At 36.5% G+C, this 16,995-nt stretch overlaps 1 protein-coding gene across 1 annotated transcript in view; it reads left to right on the forward strand.

Annotated features, from left to right (window-relative positions):
• The first annotated feature begins 396 nt into the window (after nucleotides 1-396).
• Nucleotides 397-16,995, forward strand: part of LOC137930545 (uncharacterized) — a 74,743-nt gene continuing 58,144 nt past the window's right edge. The window contains exon 1 of the mRNA XM_068773837.1: nucleotides 397-582. The gene's annotated coding sequence lies outside the window, so the exon portion shown is untranslated. The remainder of the gene's footprint in view (nucleotides 583-16,995) is intronic.

Raw genomic sequence — 16,995 nt, forward strand, 5'->3', positions numbered from 1 at the left:
GATCATGAATTATTTAATAAAAGGGTATATTATCCAGCCAGATTTAAGGTATAAAAATTAAAATTCACCTAAATATACACTTCATAATTGTTCAAAATATCGCTAATAAATTATGGCACATTTAAAAGAAATTTTTGCGAATGGTCAAGTGGGATAATTAAATATATTTTCTTTTGTTGTATTAATTATTTAGTAACATGGCAACAATGCGTTCGATGATTCAATCTAAAACAAAAATTTCTTGAATAAAATAGGCACAGATAAGTTCGTTATTTCAGCACTTTCATCCGATTGCCGCGTGTCTGCACCATGCTTTGCGTGTAGCCTCCGCGGCGTCGAGAAAAAAAAAAGTAAAACGGTCCGCAGTAGATGAGCGCCATTGCTCTGTGTACGACGCGTCGCGTTGGCGGGAATTTTGACAACTTTCGTAACGAAGTGATAAAATTATAATTGTCGAGATAAGAATATTTCGGTGTTGTTTCGCTAATTTGCCGGTGTGAAAATTTTAAGATAGCAACTGAAGTGTTATTGTGTGGTTTCTGACGAGTTTTTTTTTCTGTTAAATATTACGACTGTATATTGGTGAGTAAAGTTTACATTCTGTATATATACAACTTGTATCTGCCATTTAAACCCTGATAAATGTTTGAAATGGCAGTTACACAATATTTAAAACCAATTACCATAATTTATTATAATCTGTTTATTAATTATAGCATAAATAAGGATTAATATTTAAATTCAAACTTAAACTTAAAATAATGTTATTTTATAAACAACTTTTTATATACTATTATTATGAAGCTGTTGTAGTTTAGCGGTAAAGAACTGTATCTTATGATCGTAGATCAACTATATTCAGGACCAATTCCAAAATACTATTAGGGAAATTATCATGCGAAGGAATCTTGTTTGTGTGAATATGATCATATGAATTATGGAACCCTTCTCGTCGTGTTCCGACATTTTTACCTTTTCGACGAACTTTGCATATTTTTTTGACGCAAGTGACATTGGATCGGGTTGTGCGTACGACAACTATGGGCTATCCCCTTTTTAATGGGCACAGGCTGAGGTCTTTCGACTCTCCATACCGACCGGGAGGCATGAGTTCATTGCTTTTTTAAGCCAGGAATAGGGGATGCTCTCGAGCGTCTTCTATATCAGGCTGCTGCCGAGGCCCTGGTGATTGCTGCCCAATCCCGTCTCCTTGGCAGTTGCCATTTACCATCAATTCGGCACAATACGTGTTCCGCTTGAAGAGTAAAGGGACGTGTGGGCGCTCTCCGCGGTATGTATTGATTATAACCCACGTCTACTAAGACCATGGTTGCACAGACTTATTAAGACTAGGGGCCACTCGGGCAACTCATGTACTGATGGCGGGTCGGCTGCCATAAGTATAGGTAATTACATTTTTTTGGTTTTATTCTGAAATAGAATTCAATATTTTTCGAATGTACGAGTGTATTATTTTTGCTGTCGTCGAGCCACCAGTATTCGACCGGCGGGCCGCGGTCAGTGCATCCATGACTAAGACGATGGCATCATGATGGTGTACGCTGAAGTTAGCGAAGATCGAAGGCTTCCTATGATGCCTCTGGAGTCAGTACATACTACATATTCACAAAATATAGACTTCACCGTATTTCATTCTTCGAAAAGTTGTATGCTTTGTAAGAAAGGGACTAATATATAGTTACTTCCGCTATGCAGCAGTAGTCGAACATTACTCCTGAGGATGCCCCGTGGAGGGGTGAAACACGTGTAGACTGAATTAACGGTGGTAGTTGTATTTCGCATTGTTTGCCGCACGCGAATTTATCAGCGGACTACTGCTGCATAGCGGAAGTAGCTATATATTAGTACCTTTCTTACTTAGGATGGACTTCCGCAAAGTAACGCCTGAATCTATTAGATATTGTATCCTTTGAGTGATTAATTATACCTTGGACAAAAAGTTACTCAGTAACATTATATGAATATGGCCAAAGTATTACAAAATTTTAAAGTTAGCGATTTGCTCAGAGGTGGTGCTAGATGTGAAGCACCAGGAGAATAGAGATATTGGTGTGTCAGCGGATTGGCAAGTATGAAGTGGCAATTGACAAGGCCACATAAAACCGCTGAGTTGTTTAGGTTTTCAGAATTGAAATCATGGAACGGCAAACGCAGTGTGAGACATAAAAGGTTAGGTTAGGTTAGGTTAGGTTTACACAACTGTGTAAAATTGAAAGACGGTGGATCCAGGACTCTTCCGACCGGTTCTATTAGATGGTCAATGCCGTGGGCGTGTGCTAACGTGGGCGTCATTTCAATGACTTAGATATCTCTGCTGGATACCTATGCTTTGCAATAGGCGTGTATGGGTATATAGATACACCAATACCTCACTTTGCGTCGTGGTTACGTTCCAAAAAAAAACACGACGCAAATTGAAACGCCGCAAAGTGAATTAAGATTTTCTCGAGATCGAAGATAGGTTCCAGGGTTACGAAAACACTACTTTTTAAAAAGAAAATTGAGCAAAGTAAACATTTAAAAAACGAAAATAATGTAACTCTGCCAATAAATAAAATGAAACTTTTTTGTAACCAGAAATAACTCGTAAAAATTTATATAATTTAATTATTCTCTTTAAAAAAAGCACATTACACTACTTAATTGAAACTGAACTATAAATATAATTAGCAAAACAAAGTGAAAATTAGTACTAATTAAGCAGCGACGCAACTTCGAAAAAAAACTCAAAACGAAACGACGCAAAGCGAGGTATTGGTGTATACTACTGTGAATAGGGCATACAATACCGAACTAAAATCTCAATACCGGTTTTTTATTATTTGATATTTGAAATATCTGGATACCGGTATTAAAACCGGTAATGTTAATAAAAAAATTACTAGTTATATTTTTACTTATCTCAGTTGTTATGTTGATTTGTTAACAAATAATATATGAAATCCAATAAATATTATTTATTTTATTACATAGATAGTAAGAGTAGATGGATACAAAAAAAGTGCAAGTAAAAAAAAGTACATACTAAATTCGATGTTACATTTTACATATAACAGGCTCATATGGCATTATATAATTAGAGAAGCAAAAAATATAAATAAATTAAAAGTATTTATGAAATAACTAGTTGATACCGAAAACTTTGTTTTACAAAAAAAAAATAAAGTTTTTAATTAACAATTAAAAAATAAGGGTTGATCGTAGAGTGGAGAAAATTTAGGGTTGTATGTATTTTTGTATGCTGTATCATAAAAAAATAAAAACAAAAAATTTTGTTTAAAAAACTTAAAAAAAAATTAGGGGTGGACTACCCTTAACATTTTGGGGGATGAAAAATAGATGTTGTCCGATTCTCTACCCTGGCCGATATGCACGCTAAGATTCACGAAAATCAGTCTAGCCGTTTCGGAGTTCAATCACGCACACCGTGACACGAGAATTTTATATATTAGATATTAATAAATTGCGTTTATATGTATGACGTAATACCAAAATACCGGTTTTTAATTATGGACAAAAATGGTCCTGAATTCCCGGTATTGTAAGCCCTGGCTGTGATAAAAAGTTAAAGTGATATTCTCATTTAAATCTTCCGGGTATTAGGGAGGCAGGTAATTTTTTTTATGTTGGTAGAACTGTCTATAACATTCGCCAAACGTCTGTTTGTAGAAAGTTGTAATATCATTTGGCTCAGGCCATGCAATCTTAAAGGATGTTTTGCGTCAAGTGTCAATTGGTCGATGTCATACTGCATTGGTTCTTCGCGACTTGTTTGCTAATAAATACATTTAAAAAACTTTTAAGTTAAACGGTTTTATTTGATACCCATATTGTGGTGGTTGTGAAAAAATATGTACCTAGTCCGCCATATTGGAACGGCGTCCATCTTGAATTTTAAATTTTGACATAATCATCGTGTTTTACTAGTGTAGCCCTTTCATTTGATACCCATATTGAGGGGGTTAAGGAAAAATATGTAATCCGCCATTTTGTATCGGCGGCCATCTTAGATTTATAATATTATTGATTTTATTATATTGTATTGTCATCTAAATTAAATGTGTGTACCAAATTTCAGATCAATCTAACAACGGGAAGGTGCTTAAATTTCAATTTCTAATTTTGATCCAAACAAATAAATTCCGTACGGGTCGAACTAAATAAAACCGTTTAAAAACTCAACGGATATCGTTCCGCTACCACCGCATTCGCTTGTTTTGGCTCTGTGCGTCTGGCTATTCAGTAATCTCAAAATTTCAATGAGGGGATGATGTTTTAACACGATTGAGGAAATAAAAATCGAATCGAAGAGTCTTTAAGGCTGTACCGGAAAGGTAATTTTCCAATTGTTTCGAAGACTGTAAAAAGCGTTAGAAAAATTACAATTCATCACACGAGAATTACGTTGGAGTTGATGAAAATTGATTTGAAAGAATTAATAAATAATTTACATTTTATAAATAAGTTCATTTTACTTTACAGTATTATATATATTAACTATGTAAATGAAAAGTAAGATTCACATATATCTATATTAAACTATGATGTATATACTTCTATTCTAGATTTTTAAAAGTACGATTCACCACTTTTATGTATATAACAAAAAATATTAATTTTACAATTGTATAACGGTACATACACACGCATAATTAGTGGAACACACAAAAAAAGATAGATTTTTTAAAAAGTTTTTGAAAATCTTGACAACTAGTTTTTATTATAATCTAAATAAAAAATTTCACACTTTTGTTTCTGATAAGAACTATGTTGGATGCTATGTGCGGTGAATAGTTCACTTAACTGTTTGCTTTCAATAATGCATATTGTTTTGATACAAAATGAGTAATTTACCAGAAATTTCTGTCGCTAGGGCAGAAGCTATGATTAAGGAATGGCATACCTACCGTTCGATTGCGCATTTAGTGTATCTATATCGTTGGTTCATCGCGTTGTATGAAGCTACAGTACGACATGATCTTACTTGTGGAGGCGAGGGTAACCAGTGACGTATAGAATCTAAGTAATAAAAATGTGATATAAAATAACAATGTAATTTAAGAAAAGGTAAAAAGAAATGAGGAATGAATGAAAGGTGATACAGAGCAAAAGGGAAAGACAGTAGAGTTGTGGAATGAAAGAATAGACCGAAAGACAATGTGAAGTATGAAAGAAGAGAAAGAAAATAATAAAAAATTCTTTGAAAAATTAAATAAATTTTCCCGAAAAGTAGGGGTACGAGAGGCCCCCAATAGCGGGGGCCGCAAAAAAAAAACCAGCGACGTAGAGTGATACAGCCTACAGGCCGCTTGCGGGTGCATATATATGTTTAAGCGGCCCTGCAAGTATTTCTTAACTTAATGTTAGACAATTAAATATATGGTGGTACATGCTAAACCTAAATCATAGATAATAACCACAGAAGCTGAGCGATGCACAATTAGAAAGCTGCGTACGTATTATATATATATATATATATATATATATATATATATATATATATATATATATATATATATATATATATATATATATATATTTGTATTGCAAAACATTGCAAAATTTCTCTTTAAATTTTTCAAGTATATTCGTTTTTTTCATTAACATCTTGTTCATTTTTATTTTCCATTTAATTTTTTATATCTGTTTATTATAAATAAAGTTTTGTAAATTAATAATAGATGTACATGGCGATAAATATTGCACATCGACCTTTGGAAAGAGACATTCGGCTTCGTAGAGCGTTATCTCATCAAATAGGTAGTGTGCGACAGAGATTATTACACTCTACGAAGCCGAAATTAGCCGATTGTCTCTTTCCAAAGTTCGATGTGCAATATTAATCGCCGAGTACTGTACTGTATGTGCGGTTCGCCAAAGAATTTAAGAATTTATTTTGCTAGTTGATTAAAAAGGTTGGTCACCCCTGAATTAAATAATACAAGTTTGCACGAACCGTTTCCGGGGCGACTTCCAGTTTTTTAATCGCGAATAGAGTGGGTGATTCAAGGTAGGATCTGGATCCTCACATTACGGACTGTTCCACGCTACCGCCCCAAGTCGCATACACAACAATACACTATACACGTCTACACGGACAGAGATGTTATCTACGTGCGTATACAGTAAAATGTTTTGCAATATTTACGGAACCTTCCGTTCCGTGAATTCAATACAGATGAAGCGGTAAAAGCCTCCGGACTCACAACAAGTAGTTGAACAGAAACAATAGAAATAATAGTTTCCAAGTCCTTTACAGAAATGTTATGGTATTTGCTCTTGACAGGCTGTATGAATGAATATACATATATGTATATTATATTCATTCTTGTCATCACCCATAAGAGGCTCCGTCACGTTATTCAAAGAGAGGTGCCTTTTGTTCAACGGTGACCACATTAGCCTTCCATTTATCAGGACAGTACCCAATACATATATATGTATACATATATATATGTTATACCTCTCGTTCTTAGTTATCGCATACAATGTTCGCAGGTACATTTAGTCGTGATTTAAGGCATCATTAGAAACATAGTATGACGTGTTGTTAAAATATAATAAAATTTAATCAACTGTTTGCTAAGTGGAACCTTGCAATTAATGACATTGTAAGTTTTAGTTCAATGATTCAGTTAATGTGCGTCTTGCAAAATTACTTAAATTTTAATATATATATCTATATATCTATATATATATATATATATATATATATATATATATATATATATATATATAGATATATGTGTCTCGTTTCAGCCTATAGAAGTCCTCTGTAAGGCATACGCCTCCTCTAGGGGGGGGGGGGTATACCATATTCACCACGCTTGGCGATTGCAGTGTGGTATTATGAAATGTGAGCTGTGGAAATCCTATATAACTAATCTATGAAGTGTGAATTATATAGGTTTGTATCCCGGAAATCGAATCGCGACTTACGATCGCAAATCTCTATATTGTATTATACATCATCAGTTAAACTTATTGGCAATTCTTCCTATCAGCAGTCTCACATCTATTAAATGACAAGTCTTTTTCAATCAATTCAACGGTTGTCTTTTATCAAGTTGAAGTCAAAGAGGTTGTATATTTATGTGTAGAGTTAATAATGGTAATGTAATGTTTCGTAGATATTTCTGCTGGTATACCTAAGGCTTTTACAGTTTTATTGGAAATTAGTTCACGGAGCAGTCTGTTCTGCCCTGATGGACACCCGAGCTGACGGCGGGGGGTGGGGGGGGTGGAAGATGATAATGGTGAAGCTTTACATCTGGATATAGATAAATACAAAGAGATACTAGAGTAGACAATACGATAAAGAACTCATGCCATTTGTCCACCTTCTTATATATATATACGAGTATATATATATTCATTCTAGTCATTACCCATAACTGGCTTCGTCACGTTATTCAAAGAGGGGTGCCTTTTGTTCGACGGTGACCACATTAGCCTTCCATTTATCCAGGACAATAGCCTGTTGACCATGATGACTGCAATTATCAGGCCATGACGATAACAAATATAAACAAAGGAATTAGTCATTCGTCATATTGCAGTACAAATTCTTAAAAACTGTTAGTAATAAAAAAAAAGTAAGAAAAAAACATCGATCTTGAAACAGAGAGACAGATGAAGCGTATTTCTGTAATACCTGTTATGTTTACATAAAAAAAGTGTTTCGTGTGATGAATGAATGTGTTCGGAGATGTGAGTTTTGACCTTTTACTTCCGTCGTGATTATGTGTGAAAATTTTCCGACAATCTTAAACCAGGAGCGACAGGACTTGCTTAACTTTTTGCAGTTATACAAAAGTATTTTCGTTTCAGCCCATAGTCGCTTCCTATAAAGCAGTGACCTCCCCCAAAGATATCTAATAGGGGATATACCAGTTTCAACGCTTGGCATGGGGTTAGAGATCACTGTATGGTATTATGGTACGCAGAGGACGCTGCTGTCTATTTTCTGGAAACTTCTGAGCAGTGGCAATTCAATTAATGCACACAATATATCTCTCTCTCTCTCCTAAGCATTATTAATCCCATCTGATCATAGTGTCTGCTTTCCTTATCTTCTTTCTCCACCTTTCGATTTGATACGTCGTTCGCGGAAACTTTGCAGGCTGTCATGTCTTTCGCTATGGTATCTGCCTGTCTTGTTTTCGGTCTTCCTCTTATTCTGGACCCAGAAATATTTAGATCCATAGTGAAATTCCCGATGTATTCAGGAGATCTCTCTTCGTGTCCGTACCATCTAAGCCGACTCTCTTGTAGCTTATCGGCGATGTCACGTACCCCGAGGCTGCCGTGAATGTACTCGTTGCTTATTTTATCGAGCCTCGTTTCATTTCGGCGAATTGGACTGAACGGATATGGCTTTGTGTTTGCCCATGTTTAACTCCCATAGGTCAGAACAGGTCTTATCATGCTCTTATATATCAGGCCTTTAAGCTTCACTGGCATTCCTCGATCACAGGTAACGCCAGGTACTTCCCGTCACTTTAGCCAACCAGCTGCGAATCGGTGTTGCATATTTACCTCCAAATTTTCTGAGTTATGCAACATGGTACCTAAATATTTGTACTCGTTATTTAATTAATGTACACAATGTGAATTATATAAGATTGCATCCAGAGAATCGAACTTGCAGGTCTACCACTGATCTATAAGTAAAGATGTAATAATTAAAAATAATGGAAATATGTTTTTCATATCCGCTACCCGCTACCAGTTCTTCCATTTCAAGACTATGATTGTCTCTATGTAAATTGCATTTGCATTGTAATTTTTCAGCTTATACAGCTATGCATTTATTTCAGTTATATATGTAATAAAAATATAATATATCAGGGGGGCACCGGAAAGTAATGTTTTTAGCGCATGTCGATGTTTGATTTTCATTTGGTTCCTTCCGTCCTTGGAAAACTTTGTATATTAGATGGCAAAAGTTTGTTGATAATGAAGGTGAATATATCGTTGATTAGAAATAAAAACTTGTTAAAATTTAGCGGATTGAATAAATAAATAAATAAATAAATGATCCAATTAATTAAATAAATAAACCATACTATATGCAATATATATATGAAACAGTACACGAAATTAAAAATAGGAGATATAAAAGTAAAAATTCTTTAGTATTTTAAATGCGTATATTGCAACATCGATTGCGTTTATAATTGTTGGCTTCATACGTCACACGCCCTTTGCCGCCGTGAGAAGAATTAAAAATAATACTCGAAGGTTTACGGCGAAGGGCTTGGAAAGTAAAACTTGCCAACGTGACCTGGAATCATAATAGCTTTTGTATGATGTACAAATATTCTATTACAAAAAAAATTCCTCGTCTTTCTGAGTCTCATTGATTAAATAAGAAAAGGACCAATATTTAGCCACTTCCGCACATGCAGCGGTAGTCGTGCAACAAAGTGAACCACCCGCTATTCCGCTGATAAATGCGCATGCGGCAAACAATGCGAATTACACAACTGCTACCGTTAAATCACTCAACACGTGTTTCAGCCCTCGACGGGGCATCTTCAGGAGTTATGTTATACCGATTAGTGCCAAACACAGACTCTGTGTTTTTTTTTGCGCACTTTGTTTTTTTTTTGTTTTAATACCCGATTTTATTACCATCTCTCATAATGTAAATATTTCTGCTTCAAACATCGAATCGGCACAAATAACTTCGAGAGATGAAAGTGAATTCGAACCTTCGATTCCGAAAAAAAGAATGAGAGTAATTTCTGACAGTGATAAATGATAATAAAACACCTTTGCTTTATATTTTTTGTTCTTCTGTTTAATGTATTGTGATTAAATAAAAAACTGTGTTGCCGTAATATATTAAATATTTTAACTTGTCAATGTATTTTATTTTTATATCTGTGTACACCTAAAAATATTGAAAAAAATCACAACTGTTAAATAGCACAATTATGCATTTTCTGCAAGTTTTTCGATTTACACGGTTTTGACATGAAAATTTTTAATTTTCGATTTACACGTTTTTCTTAGGAACGTATCTACAGTGTAAATCGGTGGATAGGTGTATATGATTAAGGCTTCAAAGGCTGAATGTTTTTCGAGTCTATTTTTCGAGACATCACCTCTTGAGTTAAAACTAACCTATTACATTCTGATTGCAAAATAATCGACATTAAGTTTATTTCGTACATTACGGAATATCACAGTTGTAAGCAATAAAATATAATTATATAACAATAAGCTTTGGGTAAATCGTCTTAATATGTCAAAATACAATAGGATCGTTTTGAATTATTAACGTATTTTCCACGCAATTTGGATTTAGATGTAAGAAATAAGTTTTAATGTGCAATTCATAAGATTATACTTCCGTTGTGTGATATTTTTTTTGTATTATATCTACAGGTTGATAGTATCCTTATAAAAAGTTGTCGAGGTGGGTAAAACATAGTTAAGTATTTTCTCGGCTGTAATAAATACATTTAAAAAAAACTTTTAAGTTAACTTTTGATACCCATATTGTGGTAGTTATGGAAAAATATGTACGTAGTCCGCCATATTGGAACGGCGTCCATCTTGAATTTTAAATTTTGACGTAATCATCGTGCTTTACTAGTGTAGCCCTTTCATTTGATACCCATGTTGAGGGGGTTAAGGAAAAATATGTAATCCGCCATTTTGTATCGGCGGCCATCTTATATTTACAATGTTATTGATTTTATTATATTGTATTGTCATCTAAATTAAATGTGTGTACCAAATTTCAGATCAATCTGACAACGGGAAGGTGCTTAAATTTCAATTTATAATTTTGACCCAAATAAATAAACAAATAAATTCCGTACGGGTCGAACTAAATAAAACCGTTTAAAAAATAAGAAAGAATTACTTTTTTATTAATGTACGGCACTTTTAACTTATGCATGGTACATCCAAAAATTGATGGTTTCAAAAATAGGCGGGACACCTCGCACACAGCCGGTAGACGCGGCCTTGGTAAGCCGGGGGGGGAGGGGGGTTACCTGGAGGATCGAAAACATAGATATAGTCGCAAGAAGTAACTGAACGCGGTCAGCGCAGAACCGGTCATAGTGGCGATCTTTGAGAGAGTCATTTGTCTTGCAGTGAACGTCGATAGACTGAAAAGAAGAATATAGTAAGGTGAAGAATGACGACGAAGGAGACGTTTTCAAATTTCGTATTACACGTACTACGTATTAATAATTTAGATGCGGTGTGTTAAGGAAGCCGGTCTCGCGCCGGCGCAAAATGCCTGCCTATCAACTTTTATGAGCCAACACGGCGCCGGCATCGGGCGAATTAATATTCTAACATATTTGCACTGTGCCTGAATATTCTAACTTTATAAGCAAACTACAGGTTTTTAGTTATATTTTATAATTTTTTTAACACCTGTAATATGAGTACGAGAAAGGGTCCGCCACGTGAGACCCAGCACTTATAGAGAGAATTCCTTTCATAGTGCCGATTTCGCGCCGGTGCGTGATGTTTTTGATATACTTTTTTATTTCATTTACCTTAAATATGCAAATGGTACTTAGTAACATTAAGTCCTTTTAAACAAATAAACCAAACAAGAAAGTTTGCTTCTGACTGACTCCCATGTTCAAGACACTGGCAGGAAAGATATAAAATTTATCAATACATTCTATTTGTCACTGTAGACTTTATATTATCAGAATTTATTAGCTTTTCGCATTCATATATAAATAATAAATGTATGTAATATATTTCATAGTGATCACATTATACAAGGTGTTTAAAAAAACGTGTAAAAACTTTAACGCTTTTTGCTAACAGATTACCGGCTCTGGATATATGAATATATATATATATAGTACCCGGCGATAAATATTGCACATCGATCTTTTGAAAGAGACAATCGGCTAATTTAGGCTTTGTAGAGCATTTTCTCTGTCCCACACTACCTATGTGACGTTTTGTCAGTCGTTGTTCAATTGTTTATTTCGTGCGACAGAGATAACGCTCTACAGAGCCGAAATTAGACGGTCGTCTCTTTCCAAAGGTCGATGTGCAATATTTTTCTCCGGGTACTGTATGTACATTATACATAGTAACAATTTTTTTTTATGTTGGTGTACAATTATATGTGTACATATAAAACTAGTTTGCGTTACCTTGCCGTATGTCATTGCAGTTTCACTTGTATGGTTCAAGACCGTGAGGTCGTTTACTTGTTAACCTTTTAAACGCGGGTTAAATCTATACAATAATTACTGGCTCTTGTTAAACTGGAAAACAAGGAGTAATATGTCGATATCGCCGGCATGTCAGACATGAATCTCTCCCAAAAGATAACTATATACCATAATCGCCACGTTTTAGAAAAAGATTTATGAAAGAAAAACGTGTTACAATAATTTCTTCATAATTTTTCCATATTTTCTATGCATAAGAAATTTTCTTGTTCACTATGAAAATATGTTGGCAAAAACTAAACTGAATAGGTCGTGTTTCTCCAGTTTACGGTTGTAAAAAATTTATAAGAGTGAATGTATTGTTCATTTGCTGTCAATTAATGTATTGGTTCGAAATGGCAGTTGGCGTAGCATATCGCTCGTGCAATCGATGGCCGTTGGGGTCGAAAGGTCTTCTATGGCGACCAGGAATCGGTAGACGCAACCTGGGTAGACCCCACCACTAGGTAGACCGACGACATATAGTTATTGTCGCAAGAAGTCACTGGTGGCGTGGCATATCGCTCGTGCAATCGATGGCCGTTGGGGTCGAAAGGTTCTCGAGCGGCGACCACGAGTCGATAGACACGACGTGGGTAGACTGGGTAGACCCCACCACTAGGTAGACTGATGACATATAGTTATTGTCGCAAGAAGTCACTGGTTGGCGTGGTATATCGCTTGTGCAATCGATGGCCGTTGGGGTCGATAGGTTCTCGAGTGGCGACCACGAGTCGGTAGTCACGACGTGGGTAGACCCCACCGCTAGGTAGACCGACGACATATAGTTATTGTCGCAAGAAGTTACTGGTTGGCGTGACATATCGCTCGTGCAATCGATGGCCGTTGGGGTCGAAAGGTCTTCTATGGCGACCACGAGTCGGTAGTCACGACGTGGGTAGACCCCACCGCTAGGTAGACCGACGACATATAGTTATTGTCGCAAGAAGTTACTGGTTGGCGTGGCATATCGCTCGTGCAATCGATAGCCGTTGAGGTCGAAAGGTCTTCTATGGCGACCAGGAGTCGGTAGACGCGACGTGGGTAGACCCCACAACTAGGTAGACCGTCGACATAGTTATTGTCGCAAGAAGTCGCTGGTTGGCGTGGCATATCGCTCGTGCAATCGATGGCCGTTGAGGTCGAAAGGTCTTCTATGGCGACCACGAGTCGGTAGTCACGACGTGAGTAGACCCCACCGCTAGGTAGACCGACGACATATAGTTATTGTCGCAAGAAGTTACTGGTTGGCGTGACATATCGCTCGTGCAATCGATGGCCGTTGGGGTCGAAAGGTCTTCTATGGCGACCACGAGTCGGTAGTCACGACGTGGGTAGACCCCACCGCTAGGTAGACCGACGACATATAGTTATTGTCGCAAGAAGTTACTGGTTGGCGTGACATATCGCTCGTGCAATCGATGGCCGTTGGGGTCGAAAGGTCTTCTATGGCGACCACGAGTCGGTAGTCACGACGTGGGTAGACCCCACCGCTAGGTAGACCGACGACAAATAGTTATTGTCGCAAGAAGTTACTGGTTGGCGTGGCATATCGCTCATGCAATCGATGGCCGTTGGGGTCGAAAGGTCTTCTATGGCGACCACGAGTCGGTAGTCACGACATGGGTAGACCCCACCGCTAGGTAGACCGACGACATATAGTTATTGTCGCAAGAAGTTACTGGTTGGCGTGACATATCGCTCGTGCAATCGATGGCCGTTGGGGTCGAAAGGTCTTCTATGGCGACCACGAGTCGGTAGTCACGACGTGGGTAGACCCCACCGCTAGGTAGACCGACGACATATAGTTATTGTCGCAAGAAGTTACTGGTTGGCGTGGCATATCGCTCGTGCAATCGATGGCCGTTGGGGTCGAAAGGTCTTCTATGGCGACCACGAGTCGGTAGACGCGACGTGGGTAGACCCCACCGCTAGGTAGACCGACGACATATAGTTATTGTCGCAAGAAGTTACTGGTTGGCGTGGCATATCGCTCGTGCAATCGATGGCCGTTGGGGTCGAAAGGTCTTCTATGGCGACCACGAGTCGGTAGACGCGACGTGGGTAGACCCCACCACTAGGTAGACCGACGACATATAGTTATTGTCGTAAGAAGTTGCTGAATGCGGGCAGCGCAAGCTTAGTCATCGTGGTAATCTTTGAGGCCTCTCTCCGACAGTGGGCCTCCATCAGCTGAAAAGAAGAAAAAAAAGAATCTATGGTATCTATATGTGAATCAGTGTATGTATCCTATCTAAATATTAATGGTTTTAAATATTTTAGATTAAAATAAAATAAAATAAGTTAAAATTAATTATTGTTTACTATCTATCTCTCTAGACTGTAAATAGTCAAAAGTTATTGGCTTGCCGCATTATAAAAGAGTAAGAAAGGTACTAATATATAGCTACTTCTGCTATGCATCAGTAGTCGTGCAATAAAGTGCACCAAACACGCAACGCCAGTGGCACTAGTCGGTGTCTGATCGGTGTCTGAGGTGTCTGATCTCATTTTGATTCTAAATTCTAACTAAAAGAGGGAATAATATATAGCTACTTCCGCTATGCACGCATGCACGAGTCAAATGGACTCGGTGTTTGGCACTGGTCGTTGTAACATCTCCTGAGGAGTGAAGAGTGAATTAACGGTGGTAATTGTGTTTCGCATTGTTTGCCGCACGCGCATTTATCAGCGGGCTGGAGAGCGGTGCACATCATTGCACGACTACTGCATAGCGGAAGTAGCTATATATTAGTCCCTTTATTACTTAGACTTCCGCAAAGTAACGTCTGAATCTATTAGATATTCTAATAGAGTTTCAGAGTGATCATTTTATACAGGGTGATTGGAATAAATCTAGAGGTAGAGAAATAAAACTGCGATTGTAGGTTGCGGATCCGATTTCTGGTATACAAAGGCAGCAGCGTCTTTGTGTATTATAATACATATATATCTCCTCGTACATATAAAAATACGCTTTTGTATGTATTCTAGTAATCTTCGTTCGAAGTGATTTGTAACATGTAAAAAATATATAAATATATATATGCAAACTGCAATTTCACACGTGAGCACGTACACAACCTGCGGCAGCGGTTAATAACAACGTAAATGTTTTACGTTATCTTCAGACCGTACGCGTTCTTAGTACTATAAGAAAAACGTTTAAAAGTTAATATATATATATGTGTGTGTGTGTGTTTTTTATTAGGCTTTAAATATATATAGAAGTTGTAAATTTTATCGAATATTGTATGTATATGTTGCTGACTTATGTTAAAAGGATAGAGAAATGGAACTTTAGTATGACAGACGGAGCGTAGCTCTGTCGATCTGATGTATAGCAGAAAAACATTAAATTAGAGATAATATGGCAACCATAATAACAAACCTTTTTAAATAAATTCAAGTTAAAAAAAAAACAATTTTTCCCCTTGTCATATATCGTATTTGTATAAAAATGTTTTAATATAGACTCATATATATTACTAATACATTAGTCCAATCGAATAATAGCAAGGTATATAAACGATAAATAAGGAGATATATTAAAGAACCATAGAAACTAGAATAACTAAATCCGTAACTGTAGTACTAGAGAAATTGTGGAGAAGATAGAGGTGATATATGTTAGAATGACGAAAGTGTGTACGAAATTGTGATGAAAGACATATGGATAGATCGAAAGAAAATGTGATGGATAGAAGAAGAAAATAAAATAATGGTGGCTGGTTCACAAGGAGTCCTTTATTAACAAATCAGGTGGTCACCCTACTTTATCACAAAGTATACTTTCGCTTAGTCCAAACTTAGGTTCCGAATCGCTCAAGAAATCACTGTCCAAATGACTTTACCAAATAGTCACTTTGTGTCACTGATCTTAGATCTTAATCTTATAACTCAAAACACAATACTGTTCTAGTAAGTTCGAGATAGTACTCGATTAGACTTTCCGAGAAACGTACACAAAAATCTATAAATACCTTTAAGGACACGCGTATGTAGGCACTTTTTGATTATAGGGTTCCGTGTTTATTGTTTAGAGGGTTCTGTAACTCGTGCTTTATAACAATAGCAGGTTAAGGAGATCACGATTAGACGGTCAATGATTTTCAGTTTCAGAATAAAAACTCTTAATTTGTCATTTGATGAACATTCAGAAGACTCCTCAGTTTCTTCCTCTGCGATGACGGCTTCATATCAGAGTATAGTCTATCCTTTTCCTCGTTTAGATATTTTCTTATGGATATTTATTCGGATTCTTAACAATGTAAGAGTTTTTGTAAAATGTAACATCTTGCATAACAGCGTTCATGTTGTTACAGCGATAACACGTCGCGTTTCATTCGACTAGTGATTTAATTACTTTGTACTATGCTTAGCTGTGTGAGTAGCGTTTTACAAAGTTACTACAATTGCAAGAGAAGGCTTTCGTGAATTAACCCTTTCCACTCTAATGTCGAATGTCACTCGACACTGATTTTGTTCCACGAGCTCCACTGTCGAGTGATACTCGACATGGTGTAATACATCTTTTTGCGGAAAATTTTAAAACAGGAAAGATTTTTGTTACTAAAATGTTTGAATCACGAATAAATGAAATATATTTTAGAATCGCAAGATACTATAATTCAATTAAATTTTATCGATGCTACATAACAGCCTTGGAGTGGAAAGGGTTAATAGTGGTAATTCACTAAGACAAAATGGATTCCTATAATTGTATCTAAGTCGTATATTTTCTTGATTGATTTCTGTTGATTAG

This window comes from Battus philenor, unplaced genomic scaffold (assembly GCF_028537555.1).
Source record: "Battus philenor isolate CCGP_79_NKW_IND1 unplaced genomic scaffold, ilBatPhil1.0.hap1 SCAF_6, whole genome shotgun sequence".
NCBI lineage: Eukaryota > Metazoa > Arthropoda > Insecta > Lepidoptera > Papilionidae > Battus > Battus philenor.